Genomic DNA, 13,549 nt, shown 5'->3' with positions numbered 1-13,549 from the left:
ACCTGTTTGTTTGTGGGTTGTTGCTTTTTTCAAGAGCAGCACAACTAATGAAGTTTAAACTCACAGCTGCCATCTTGCATTTGTGACCAAATTAATGAAACTGCATGTATGTAATGCACCAATTGCACTTAGGAATAGGCTGGATTTACAACCTACATTGCTATGCCTAAAGGTCGCCAGAAGACCTGTTCATATGCCTTGGGGGGGGGGACCCAAAGATAGCAGCTGCTAGAGTAAGGGTCAAACCACATATTATTTCAAATGTATCTTTCCATTCCATGTTATGAGATTTCCAACATTTTAGAAGACGAAAAGCAGCTACAGACAGACTCCAGTCTGTCCTCAAATCAGCTGATGTGAGATTTCATCTTTTCTAGTCATGCTATTTTTTTACTGGCAAGAATCCCTCTCTTTTCCCTGGTGAAAGAATGACTTGTTCCTGATGCTGCTAACAGCAGCAAATAGCTGCTTTGGGTGTGCATGTATTGATTTTCAGCACAAAAAACTCCCCACCCCACAGGTTACATTCCAAATCTGGATCAGGCCCCCGTGCTATTCCTTCTTCTTATTTGCTTTTTAATGACAAGGGAAGGATATGTAGATTTTAAGTAACCTTGCATTTGTTGATCCTATGTCTCTGATTCATAATGCAGCTTCTATTGTCCCAAGCCACTTTACTACACGTATAATGTGACATTTGGACTGAATTAGACCGTGCTGCATGTCTCGGTATAAACAGCATCTTCCCATGGCATATACCCAGATTGAAAAGGAGACAGATATTAGACCTCAGGTCCTGGGAGAACCTGGATATAAATAAATGCAGTCAGGACCCAAATAGCCTTGGGGTGGAAGCTGTACAGATTTTTAACATAGGCCCCCTGCCACATGCATACCGCAATCCATGTCATCTATGCAGTCCCATGAGTAAAGAGAAAAATCAGAGTTCAGATGTAGCCAGTTAAAAATAATTAATTAGTTGTAATTTGGTTCTTTTCCTTATAACAAAGGCATAGCTACACAATGTAATGACCATAACTTCACAAGAGAAACTCTCATGGATATCACAATCCCTCATCCCCTACTTATGCTCAGCAAAACTTACAGTTTATCTTCAATATTCATCCTTATGGTGATGGGGATTCCCATCTGCCTTTGACCCTTGTGAACCTCTGGCCATCCGATCAGAGTGCCCATCCTCTTGCCACGTGTAGAGGAGTCCTTCTCAGAGTAGCCATCTTGCTGCTGAAGGACACTGTGACTTCTCCAGGTCCCTTCCAGGTTTTGAGACACTGTGGCTTCTTTCTAGGCAATTTTCAAGAGCAGCCTGTGTTGAAAGATATAGAAAGGCTGCCTCTGTCATTAGGCAGAGTGAAACAAGGCAGGTGGTGTGGAGGGAGACTTCAGTCGCAACCCCTTGGCCATTCTTCTGTGTTCGTGAATGGAGTTGCTATGTTCTCATCAGGATGGCACTCTCAGCTGGGACAGAGGATGCTGCCTCATCCCTAATGATAATGTCAAGGCTGCTGTAGAATACAGGGAACAGAGTTTTGTACTTTGCCTTAGACAGCAACATTTGTTTTGTCAGCCCATAGGTGGAAAGAATCTGCAGCAATCTCCATCTTGTGCTTCTGAATCTAAAGGAATGAAGTTCACACAACCATACCTTGCTCCATAGAATCGTATCATGGCAGCTAGCGGCTTGGCATGCCCAGCTACAGGTGTGCTTCTTTCACACTTGCAGCACCACTGCCCCTTGCCCTCGCCATGCTGTAGATTGCCACTTGTAGAGCTGAGCAGACAACAGCTCTCTTCCTGCATTCTTTATTGATTGCTCATTGATCAGAACTGTAGTTTCCCTTATATTGTTGGTGGGAACTGTGGCCCTCTGGATGTTTTTCAGCCTCCAGCCCTCCTGCGTCCTAGCCAATGTAGCCAGTGGTGAGGGATTATGGTGGTGTTGGGTTGTCCAAAAAGCATCTGAAGAGGCACAATTGCCCATCCCTATCTTACAGAACAACAGTAGAAGACAGTCCCTTCACTTAAGTTATTCCCGCTGCAGGTTTTTTGTGGAATGGAACAGTCATTTGTTCCTTCAGCCAATCACAAGGGCATTCCGCCATCTTGTTGTTAATACTTGTCTCCAAGGATACCACATAAAGGCCTTTGCTCAGGTGTAGCAGAAGGAAAGGTTCTCTATGCCTAAAAGGTAAGGGGTGACTGGCCACAAAGCACAGCACTGTGTCCCCCATCTCAAGAAGGCAGTTAGGAGCTGTTACATACTCTCAAGTTGGCATTGTTGCAGGAAAGAGAAGGGGTAAAACTTTATCTCCCATCTTAGATCTGAGATAATTAAAGATCCTTTGGGCCTACCTGGGACATCATCTGAGGGAAGGAAGAAGCCTGGATGCAACCCCAGCATGTATTTTTTTTTTTTAGCACATTGTTAAAAGAAGCTGCAGGATCATTCTGATTGTAGGAACAAGTCCAGGGACACATGAAAACGCGCTTCTCAACTGTTCCTCAGGAGTGCTAGGCTAACTGTGCATGTGAGCTATAAAACAACAAAACAACACACCAGGTTTGGCTGGCAATACTCCCTATGAAGAAATTATCAGTGCAGGAAGAGTGCAGCGATGTTAGTGTGCAACAAAGCAAGGCAACATTCTACAGAGCAATTCTAAAAATGGGGGCAGCCCAATCAAAAAGAAACACCCAATACCTTTGAAACTGGACTTTGGATCAATACCAAATTTGGCACAGATGTAGCAGAAAGTCCTCTCTTGCTATGTATGTGCCAAATGTGGGGTCGTTTGGGCACAGGGTTTTCAAGTTATGGATTTTTTGAAGTAAAACTGTTTTACCCCCACCCCCTGTCCATTCAGAAACAAGTGAGCTTAAACTTCTTCTTCTTCTTCTTCTTCTTCTTCTTCTTCTTCTTCTTCTTCTTCTTCTTCTTCTTCTTCTTCTTCTTCTTCTTCTTCTTTTCTTTTTCTTTTGAAGAATTGAATTGTCCTACAAGTGCAAATTGTGTCCTGCATCCTTTTCATCCATGAGCATTGGGAACTGATTCAGCCTTGTACAGGCTTACAGTCCTTTCAAATCAGGTTTATACTCCATACAGAAATTGCCTGTACCAAATCAGAGATTCTCAGCCAATAGAGTTATTTCCTTGGGGAGATGTCACCAGTCAAAGAAGGTAGGCATGTCAGGAATTTCAAGCCTGTAATAACAGTCCCTCTCCTCCATTGGCAGCACCCTTTTTCATTTTGGGGCCTGTTCTAGTTTGCAGGGAGTAAGCAGAATACCATTTACCATTGCAGGACAATTCAATTCTTTAAAAAATAGAACAATAAAAACACCAAACAAAGAAACCACATCCAGTTTATGAATATAGAGTACAATATTGTGCTTCTGTATCCATGATTCAACACGCCAGGAAATGGCCCAATATGCCTGCACCATATTGTGGCCGCATTGCCAGCAGGAAAAAGGAGGCCAAACTTTCACATCACAAAGGGCAGTGACTGCCTGCATGAGTGACTGGCTACATGAGTGACTTTTAGGCGGATTGCTATGCGCTGCTGCTCTGACTGGGCCCTTGGTACTGCTTGTGTTTACCATTTCTCACAGGGGTATTTGTTCCTTTTTAGTCTTTGCATGGTTATTGTTTTAGCTTTAATATTGTCCTTTAAGGATATAAGCTGCCTTCTACACTCATTGATCTTAGCTTTAAATATTGTCTGTTAATGGTGTAAACCACCGTTGTATACTCATTGTTTTCAGCTTTAAACATTGTCTTTCAAGGCTGCAAGTCACCTTGCGTCCTTTTTAAGAAGAAAGCAAGGTAAAAATATTTTAAACAAATAAGTAAGTTTTATGAGGGGCCCATACCACTCCATCACCCTTGGCACCCTCAATCCTTTTATTTTTATTTTATTGTTGGCCAGTAGATGGTGCAAGAGGACTTTCAGTCAGAAAAGAAAAGGAAAAAAAAAACCATCTTGTTTCTGTAAAGAAAGCCCTGTGACTGGAGGGGAGGGGGGGGATAACAGATTGGGCCACCAAAATCCAGAGGTGGGCATATGTGACTTCCAGAGTTTCATTTATCTATAAACTACTTCTGGCACGTGGACCAGAATTGCAAAATGTCTGACCTGTAATTGTTTATTATGTGTTTTCTGAGTTGGACTTTCACAGATTATTGGTGGCGTAGCTCTGCCAGCCTAGCAAGAACAGCATCACCGGTAGTTGCAGATTGCTGCTCATTCAACCATCTGTGCTTTAATTTTAGATGGTCTGCAGCTGATGGACCATGAGCCAAAGCTGCACCCAACCTGATATCAAAGCAGGGGCTCTTTAATTAGTGGCGGTCTGCTCTTGCCAGTGACATCATTCCTGGTGTGCCGGCAGAAATAAGAAACAGGATTTCGGCCAGTGACTTTTTCCCCCATGAGATCTGTACATTGTGCTCTATGTTTATGCCAAGTAGAAAAAGCTTTTTCTTATTTTCCAGCTGCAAACGATGGAAGAATGGTGAACAAAGAAAACAGCAACTTTTAAAGGGCTACATACCCTTCCATTTGCCTACATTTTTAAGGTGTGTAGGTAAAATGGCTGACTATGCACTTTCAGATCCCACAAAATAACGGGAAATGATATCTTCACAGCTCTTTTCCTCTAAATGGGATTGGGACTTTCCCGAAATGTGTGTCATCTGGGCTGCATAATACTATCGATTCCCTGTGCTTATCTCTATGGCTCTGAGGTATTGCAGATTTAATCATGTGCCAACCCTATTTCCCTATAAATTTATCCCTAGATTTTCACCAGGGTTCTGAAAGAAAATTTTGGAACAATGTAACTGCATAACATATAATAATTAGAGATGGGGGTATTTGTATACAGATACCCCTGCGCAGTGGGGGTTAACGAGGGTTCACCCCCTGGGGCTGGACCATCCACTCGCACGTCCGATGGCGGCCTCACTCAACCTTCCAGTCACTCCTGGAGCCCTGCTCCCTTCCTGTGCAGGGGGGCCTGTCCTCCCTCCACTTGCCTGGATTGGCTAGCCAATCAGGAAGAGAGTGGGGCTCCAAGAGTGATTGGAAGAATGAGTGAGACTGCCACGGGACGTGTGAGTGGACGGTACAGCCCCAGGGGGCGGACCTTCATTAATTCCAGCTGTGCAGGGATATTCATATTCGTATACATATACCCCACCTCTAATAATAATATAAACATGTCACCAAGTTGATTCCAACCTATGGTGAACTTTCCAGGGTTTTCTAGATAAAGAATACTCAGAGATGGTTGCCATCCCCTTCTTCTGGGGGTGCCCTGGGACTGTGCAGCTTTTGCCCAAGGCCACACAGGCTGGTTCTTCTCCCAGGAGGCACAGTGGGGGAACTGAACTCCCAGTCTCTGGCTCTGCAACTGGATACTTTAAAAACTTAGTTATCCAGCCAGCTCTGAACAGATAACATATTATACATTAATCAATATTACCAAGAAGCACCTCACCAAACAATTGAAATAAACATACCTTAAGGCTGCAGTTCTCTGCTTGTTTAATGAGAAGTCTCATTGATCAAAAGGGGAGTTATTTCTAAGTAAAGTTGCACAAGATTGTACTGCTTTTTTAAAAAGTGAACTAAATATTGTAAATAGTGCAACTGTCATTCTGTGTGAAAACAATATCGTGTTTCCCCGAAAATAAGACAGGGTATTATATTAATTTTTTGCTCCAAAAAACACATTAGGGCTTATTTTCAGGGGATGTTTTAATTTTTTTAAAGGTACAACAATCTAGATTTATCCAAATACAGTCACACCATCTTCTTCTCGTTGCTGCACAAGGGTGGAGGGTGGGGTTTCACTTAACTGGGGCTTATTTGGGGGGGGGGTAAGGTTTATGTCATGACCATCCTGAAAAATCATACTAGGGCTTATTTTCAGGTTAGGTCTTATACTGTATTTGGGGAAACAGGGTACATCAGTCTTATTCTCACCTTGTCATACCTTCTTTAATTTTTTTATTAATAGCACAGTCTTTTGAGAATTTGCTCTCAGGTAAATGGCACTGAATTCAACGTAATTTATTTCCAGCTGAGTTTATATAGGATTGCAGCTTACTGATGCAAACTGTAATGATATTAGCAGAAATATCGATGCTGTGATAATTATTGGACCAAATTAATCACAAGCCAAATATGTATTTTCCTCATGTAATTAGACCAAGTTAAGTGATTAATTTGGTCCAGTTACATCAGGAAAATACATATTTGGCTTATGCATTTGTTCTGTAGCCTTTTTTTGTTCAAGACTTGGATACATAAGACACCCATTTTCTTTGGATTTATTTTGTAACACAATTTCTTCTGCCAAAAAATATATCATCTTATATGAGAGTGAATTCACTGGATTCTGAAATGTCTCACAAAACATTTATTTACCAGGTCAAAATAAACAACACCCATTTTTCTTGAAGAAGGCATGTGGTTTATTCTGCTGGATTATTTAATTTCCAATGCTGAAAATTGAATCATTTAGGTACAAACTTTTCCTTCTCAGTTCTTGTCTTTCCCAGTCAGATTGTGTGTATAAACAGGTCATTATCAGACTGTGAAACAACTTTCTATTACATCTTGACTTTTAAAGAAATATACTGTAACCACTAGTTCTTGAATGTGGTTCAAGTCACGTATCACCTTTTAATTGTCTCCATGAGTCAACTAAATTTGCGTCTTCACCACATTCAGCAACAGCTTGGGGACGAAGTGGAGCATGAAAGCTCAATTTGGACATAAGATCCTCCTGCTACAATCATGACCTGCATATTACTACATCCAGGCAAACAAAACAATTTTAAATTTTGCTGTCCTTTCTGAGGGCTGAACTAGGTAACACACTTAATTCATCATTAGAAGTAGACAATCCTTAAGGGGAAAATAATGCCTGTTTATTCTAACATAAACTTGTCTCGATCCACATTAGGAGATTAACGTGCTTACATTTTGTAATTGGTCACAAAACAGGGATTTGTTTTCATGCTTAACTTCTCAGGCACATTGACCCTAAATATTTCCGTGCCTGGGGGATAACATTGTAAAAGGCGGAAATATGTTGTTGACCTAAAACTCCAAAGGAAGCCTTGTGACCATTACACAATACAAACGTAGAAGAATGTGATGCTTTTACTAGGTCTCTAAAAATCAAATAGTTAATGCAAACTTTTGTGGAATAAAACTCTGCTTCTTTGAGCACACACCTGTAATTTGCGAGTAGTGAAGGAAAATTATAAATGAATGTCCCCAAAACTCATGGCAAAATGTCTTAGGGTGTGTTTAAAGTTGGTTATAGGCAGACTATGGTGGTGTGGTTGGAAATTTCCACTCAATACTCAGTCAGAAGCAGCCCATCACTCTGCATAAGCCTCCCCATTCCCTTACATTGCCTGGTTTTGGAAAACAAGTTTCCTTGACGGGTGGGGGTGGGGTGGGGAACCATCATGGACATAGCAATCTCCACCAGAACACTGGGATAAATTTTTGGATAAATTTTGTTTTGCTCACCAGGTAGAAGCCAATTGAAGTCCAATTACACCTAGTTAAAATATTATATTACCTGGTGAGTTTGTAAGCACTTGTTCCGAATTCTCCTCCTGCTTGGTTGATGAAAGAGTTCATCTAGTCCAACTTGACTAATGTAAAGAATCTTCAGTGGTGCTTGAGGCAGCTTTTCATGGCGTCTCCAGGATATAAAAAAACAAAATAAAAGGAAGCCACATGGTTGTATTTACAACACAAATATAGAAGAATGTGACACCTGTACTGCAGCCAAAACTATGCTCACGACCTGGGGTTCAATCCCAGGTAGCCGGCTCAAGGTTGACTCAGCCTTCTATCCTTCCGAGGTCGGTAAAATGAGTACCCAGCTTGCTGGGGGGTGGGGGGATGTGAAGCCTGCATAATTAATTTGTAAATTGCCCAGAGGGTGCTTGAAGCGCTATGGGGCAGTATATAAGCAGCAAGCTTTGCTTTTATTAGGCCACTAAAAATCAGACAATGGATGCAAGCTTTCATGAAATAAAAATCCACGTCTTCAGGCATACATCTGTCAGTAGTGCAGAAAAATTATAAATGAATGTCCCAGAAACTCATGGCAAGAGCAGACATAATGTGTGATTTGAAACGGGTTGTACAGAAATGTTAGTGTCCTTTTCCTTCACTGCACTGAACTGTACACTGAACCACATGATCATAACCAAGAACAACTCTGCTTATTTCTTGTTATCTTTATTGGACCGTATTCACCCCACTCTACTCTGCAGAGAGATGGTTGTTCCTACCTTTAGGATCTCATCTTCTTTAGTATATAGTTATTGGTGGACTGAGGATTGTATGGGTGTGGGTACATTCTAGAAGGAAGATGATTTGGGGGTGATGGTGGCAGTAATTATTTGCATCCAAAAGTTTTAGAACAGCTGAGCTCTTGTTTTTATATCGTCCTTTTTTCCCAAAGTACTGAATCATGCAGACCACATCTATTCTCCCACCACCCATTTTAATTTTCAGTATCTGAAAGTATCTGAAAGTATAATTGTTGATTCTTTTTCTGTACTTTTAGTTCACAATTAAAACCCAGGGCCATGTCTGAACCTAAGCTACTACGGAGACCTTTACCTCCAAAGGTTGAAACTGAACGGCTTACCCCTAAAAGGAAAAGCTATAAAGGTAATGTGGGAGAATTGTTCACAGCTGTCCCAAGGAATGCATTGCATGCCAATTTCCTAAACCATGAGAAGCTGGCATGGAATGCAGAGTTGGGCTGGTACTGATAGTGACAGTAGACTGCTGAGAGTTCACAGCCTAAACTGCCTCATAATCCTGGAGACATTTATGGAGTCGTAATCCCAATTGTGTTCTGTGGGGCTTCTTTCTTAGTAAGTTGGTTCAAAACAACAGGTTGCAGCTTCAGGTTTAAAGGCAGCTCTTGGGCCCTTACCACCGCCCAGTCTCCCATTCTTACAGAAACCGAGAAGTAATAGAGTCTGGTTACCTAAACCAGCCTGCATGTGAACATTTAGAAGGGGAGAAAATGAGGCATAGCAGATGAAGTGTGTATAGGTTCTGGGCCAGCTTGTGATGTCAGTAGCTGCCAGCAGTGGATCTGGGATCTTGGCAATCTCGAGGCAACCATCTTGAATACAGCTTCAAAAGAACTCATTATTTTCCCCCCAGATGAGTATAGTGACTTCTGAGCAGTAGTGAGAAAAGGTCAAAGTTATTTTTTAAATAAATCACTTATAAATTGGGAGTATCAGATTCTGTATGTGCATGTGCATGTAATGAATGTCATTTACGCATTGGTTCTAAAATGTTTACAGAATTCATTTGAGGGAAATTTGGGGGGGGCATTTTGTGTGATGGTAGCTAGTAGGTAAAGCGATAAAATATGTCATTATGAACTGTCAAGTTGCTTTTGATGTATGGCAACCCTAATAGGGTTTTTGAGGTATGTGAGATGTTGAAGGAGTGGTTTACCACTGCCATCCCCCAGTGACCAAGCAGGCCTGAGTCCTAGTCTGGCACTCTGTCCACTGCCTCACACTGGCTCTTGAAAGGCAACAGTTGCCTTACAAAAGGCTCCGTTGCTGATACAAGATGCTGCTGCTTACAGCATTACCAGATAATTAGCGTCTAGCACGATGAGTCAGTAGGCATTGTGTGGCTGTTCTGTCTATGTAGCTTAATCGGTTTCTATATGGAGTGTAAAAGAGATGGAAAAAGTAGTGGGTAAAAAGAAGAAGGCAATACAGTACATTTAAAATAACATTGGAAGCAAGTACCCTTAAACTGTAGAAATGTAAGATCCAGCAGCATCATTTTAAACAGAAAGCTATTGGCCAAATGTCCTATCAGATCAAGCAAAAATAGAAATGGCCCTCTCCCTGACCTCTTCTGATACCACACAGCTCTGCGTTTTTGCTACAACAGACTAAGGGTACGACTACACAGAGGGGTGTATTAATTCAGGATGATTTGAAGTTTTCTACACCAGCTTCCTCTGCTGAAATGGCTGTAGTCATACACATGGATATGATTAATTACTGTATCCTGTTACAAGAGTTCACACTACATTTTTTTTGAGGGTGATGGCTGGATTTTAGTGTAAAGAAAGAGGAAGACACAATGTGAATTCAAGACCCAGTTTTCCCTCCTTCAGAGAAGATGGAGTCTTAAACATCTGGTACTCTTTCTTTTAATTATCATCAGCAAATACGCATTGCATACTGGACCTAATTAGAAGCAAGAAATCATTAAGTACTGAAAGTGTCTGATTGTGACAACAGAAGCTTTGCACATGTCCTCTAGTTTGCAAATTGCTTTGCCAAATTGGTCTTCTGGACAGAACATTGGCTTTGCTTGCATGTCTAATTCTCTATTGGAATCATATCTGAAACAATGAAATGAGTTCAAGCAAACTGGTGTGTTATCTGCAGTCCGGACCTCAGTCTATTTGTTGAGCATTTCCATACCACCGCCCTTTTTCTCCCCAACTGGTCTTCTCATCTGCTATCGTCTGCTCATTCCTTTCTTACAAAAATCCCTGTATCTTTGTTTCTCTCCTTTCTTGGGCACCTCTCTCACTCCATGTGGTTCTCTGACACTTCCTTACACAACTCACCCCCATTTCTGCCTGCACACAAACGACAAAAATCAATTATGATCTGCTGTGTGCTTTTGCTCTTTCTCTCTCTTTGTTCAACTGCAAATTCACTCTCCACAATCAAGGTCCAGTGAATTGTTCTGTATTCTGTTTCCACAGTGTGTAAGTATCTACCAGCAAGCATTCATTTTAACGTTGAGTTGTCTAATTCTGCTTCTCTCTCTCTTCTCTCTCTCCTCCGCCCCCTCTCTCTTTCTCCTTGTGTTTGTCATATTTATTCCACTCTCAATAGGTACTCTTAAGGAAGATGAGGAACTCCTCAGGAGGTTTGGAATAGATGATACCTACCTTCCACTGACACCTGTGAAGAGCCAGCAACCGATTTATTTGTGTTTTCCAGACTATGATTTGGGAACTGAGCTTCCAGGCCTTATGAACAGAAGCTGTGCTATTCCTCCACAACCTAGTGGCCCTCCCAGATTCCCATCACAGAAAAGTCCCATACCTTCTCGGTTTCGGATTTCTGCTCTGAGACCGCATCCCTTGGATTTTGCATCTGGTTTCATGCTACAGGGTCTGACCATAGTCACCTGTCTTCCTCCAAAGTTTCCCAGATCAGTGGCTAAAAAGCCGATTCTTTCTCGCTGTAACTATGAGGTGCTCACGAGCCAGCTGATTGCTGAAGAAAGAAGAGGGCCACAGCAAGTCAACACCCTATTATTTTCCTATGAGGACTTGCCCTATGTTGGACAGAGAAAACCTGAGAGGCAAATGCTTTTAGGTACCATTCCACTTCATGAATTTGAATGTGTTGGTTTTTTTAAAATTGAGAATGCCCACAATGTGTCTCTCTCTTGCATACTAGTATAGTAAATAAATTTAGGATTCTAGGGTGGAGCAAGCACACACACCCCTTTGTGGAAATTATAGCCTCTGTGTTGGTTTCAACAATTTCCCTTAAATAGTGATTCACTTGAACAAAACCCTCTTCATAGGCATTTTCATGCTCCCCTTGGCTTGGGCTGTTGAAAATTTGATGGGTTATAGTTTAGGAGAAGGTTAGAAAAACATTATAATATTTTTAAAAGTGCACATAAACAATTCAAACAGCAGATACATTCACATAAAAGTATTTATAAGCAAGCCCCTAGCAGTTATTTAAAAAAAAAACTTGCTTACTGAACCAAAAACACACTTCCCGGCCAGAATAATGCACAATTAGCTGTATGCCATGTAAACTGATATTTTTAAATGGATTTCAGGTGTGCTAAACCTGACAGAAACCCAGGAGTATTTTGATATGTAACTGTACCCTCAGTTTGAAAGTATACAGAGACAAAACACATGGGTGGTTTGGGAGACTTCAGAATACCTGATTCCTCTACCTAGCACCTATTATCTTCCTTAGAACCTTTATCTTTCAACCCCTGCTTGCCTGCCCACCCCACCCCAGTTTTGATTTTGACACAAAAATATGGTAGTTTTTATTCACATATTTATGGTATGTTTCTATCGGTCTTCCTCCCAAGAGCTTATGAAAGCATGCATAGGTCCTTGAGAGAAATACTGGTTCATGGCCACCAGAAGTAAAATTCAGCTATGGGTAGGGATCTGAACATAGGTCTCCCATATTTACCTGCTGGCATCACTTTGGTAGACTGGGGCATTTGTTGGCTTATTATTTGCAGGTAGGCACTCTAGCTTGCTGTTTCAAGGGGAGAAGATAGCATTTCTAACATTGCTGTATGTTTAATCACATTTCAATACAACCACTTCTTGATTTTAGCTGTATGTGTCTTCTAGTAATTTATTAACCACCTTGGACCCCTTTTTTTTGGAAAAGCCTGGATGGAAATAAAGGAAATTTTTTAAAAATTAAACAAATATGTCTTTCTCTTATGAAAAAAGCCAGCGTAATTTGCCTCATATTTTTCAGAAAAGATGCTGGAGCAGAAGATACTCTTTGGTGAGGAGGAGAGTGTCCTGGGTGAGGATGAGGAGCAGGGCGTCCTGGGTCGGAGGAAGAGCTTCCTGGCTGGGGAACAGAAGGAGAAAAAAAAGAAAAGAGTGACCTACGCACCAGGTAGAAACCACTCATGTACAGAAAGTGTGTTGTAATAGCCATCCATTACATTTCACGAAAAAGGTTTGACATAGTACAGATACACATATATTCCAAGGTGGGTAAAATGAGTAAACAGCCTTCTAAAGGGCAAAATGTTGCTTGCTTAATTATATATAAACTGCCCAGAGAGTGCTCTAGCACAACGGAGTGGTATATACATTAAAACAACAACAACAATAATATGCTAAGTAAATCTGTGATAAGCAGTAGACAATAATGAAGAAAAGCCAGATTTCTTTATCTGTTTTTAAACACTGTGGCAATTCATTAGGTCAAAACCCAACATTTCATAGTGTATACAAACAACACAGCCTTATATGTTCCGTGTCTAGCTTGCTATCAAACAAAGACACTAAATTTTAGATAGGTACCATGCCATATTCTTAAGTACAGTAATATAGGTTGAAGCTGTTGAAGTCAAATGGGTCCATGAAAGCTGACGGTGTAATAAACCCATTAGTCCAAAAGGTGCCTGAAGAATCTTAATTTTTTTCTTATGTGAGAGAGAATGTTTTGCTTAGAGGATGAACCCCACTTATAATGAACTAGACAAACATCACAAATCTTCTACAAATATTCAATACTTTGGAGGTCTTAGAGCCATGAAAAAAATCAGACAAACCCCTTTCATGTGTGAAAGTAGACATCACAGAGAAGCCCTACTCTTTGCCTTTTAGACATTCTCCTTGCCTCCACACATCCAGCAAGAATGACAAGGGCCTTCTGAAACGTACTGATACTTGTGGATGGAGA

At 41.1% G+C, this 13,549-nt stretch overlaps 1 non-coding gene across 1 annotated transcript; it reads left to right on the top strand.

Moving 5' to 3' along the window:
* Positions 1-11,328: 11,328 nt before the first annotated feature.
* On the top strand, positions 11,329-12,736 carry LOC110076127 (uncharacterized). The gene is made up of 2 exons (XR_012088092.2): positions 11,329-11,452; positions 12,608-12,736. It is a non-coding gene; the product is annotated as an uncharacterized LOC110076127 (transcript).
* Positions 12,737-13,549: the final 813 nt, after the last annotated feature.

This window comes from Pogona vitticeps, chromosome 1, assembly GCF_051106095.1.
Source record: "Pogona vitticeps strain Pit_001003342236 chromosome 1, PviZW2.1, whole genome shotgun sequence".
Taxonomy (NCBI): domain Eukaryota; kingdom Metazoa; phylum Chordata; class Lepidosauria; order Squamata; family Agamidae; genus Pogona; species Pogona vitticeps.
This window is presented reverse-complemented; position numbering and strand designations above follow the sequence as displayed.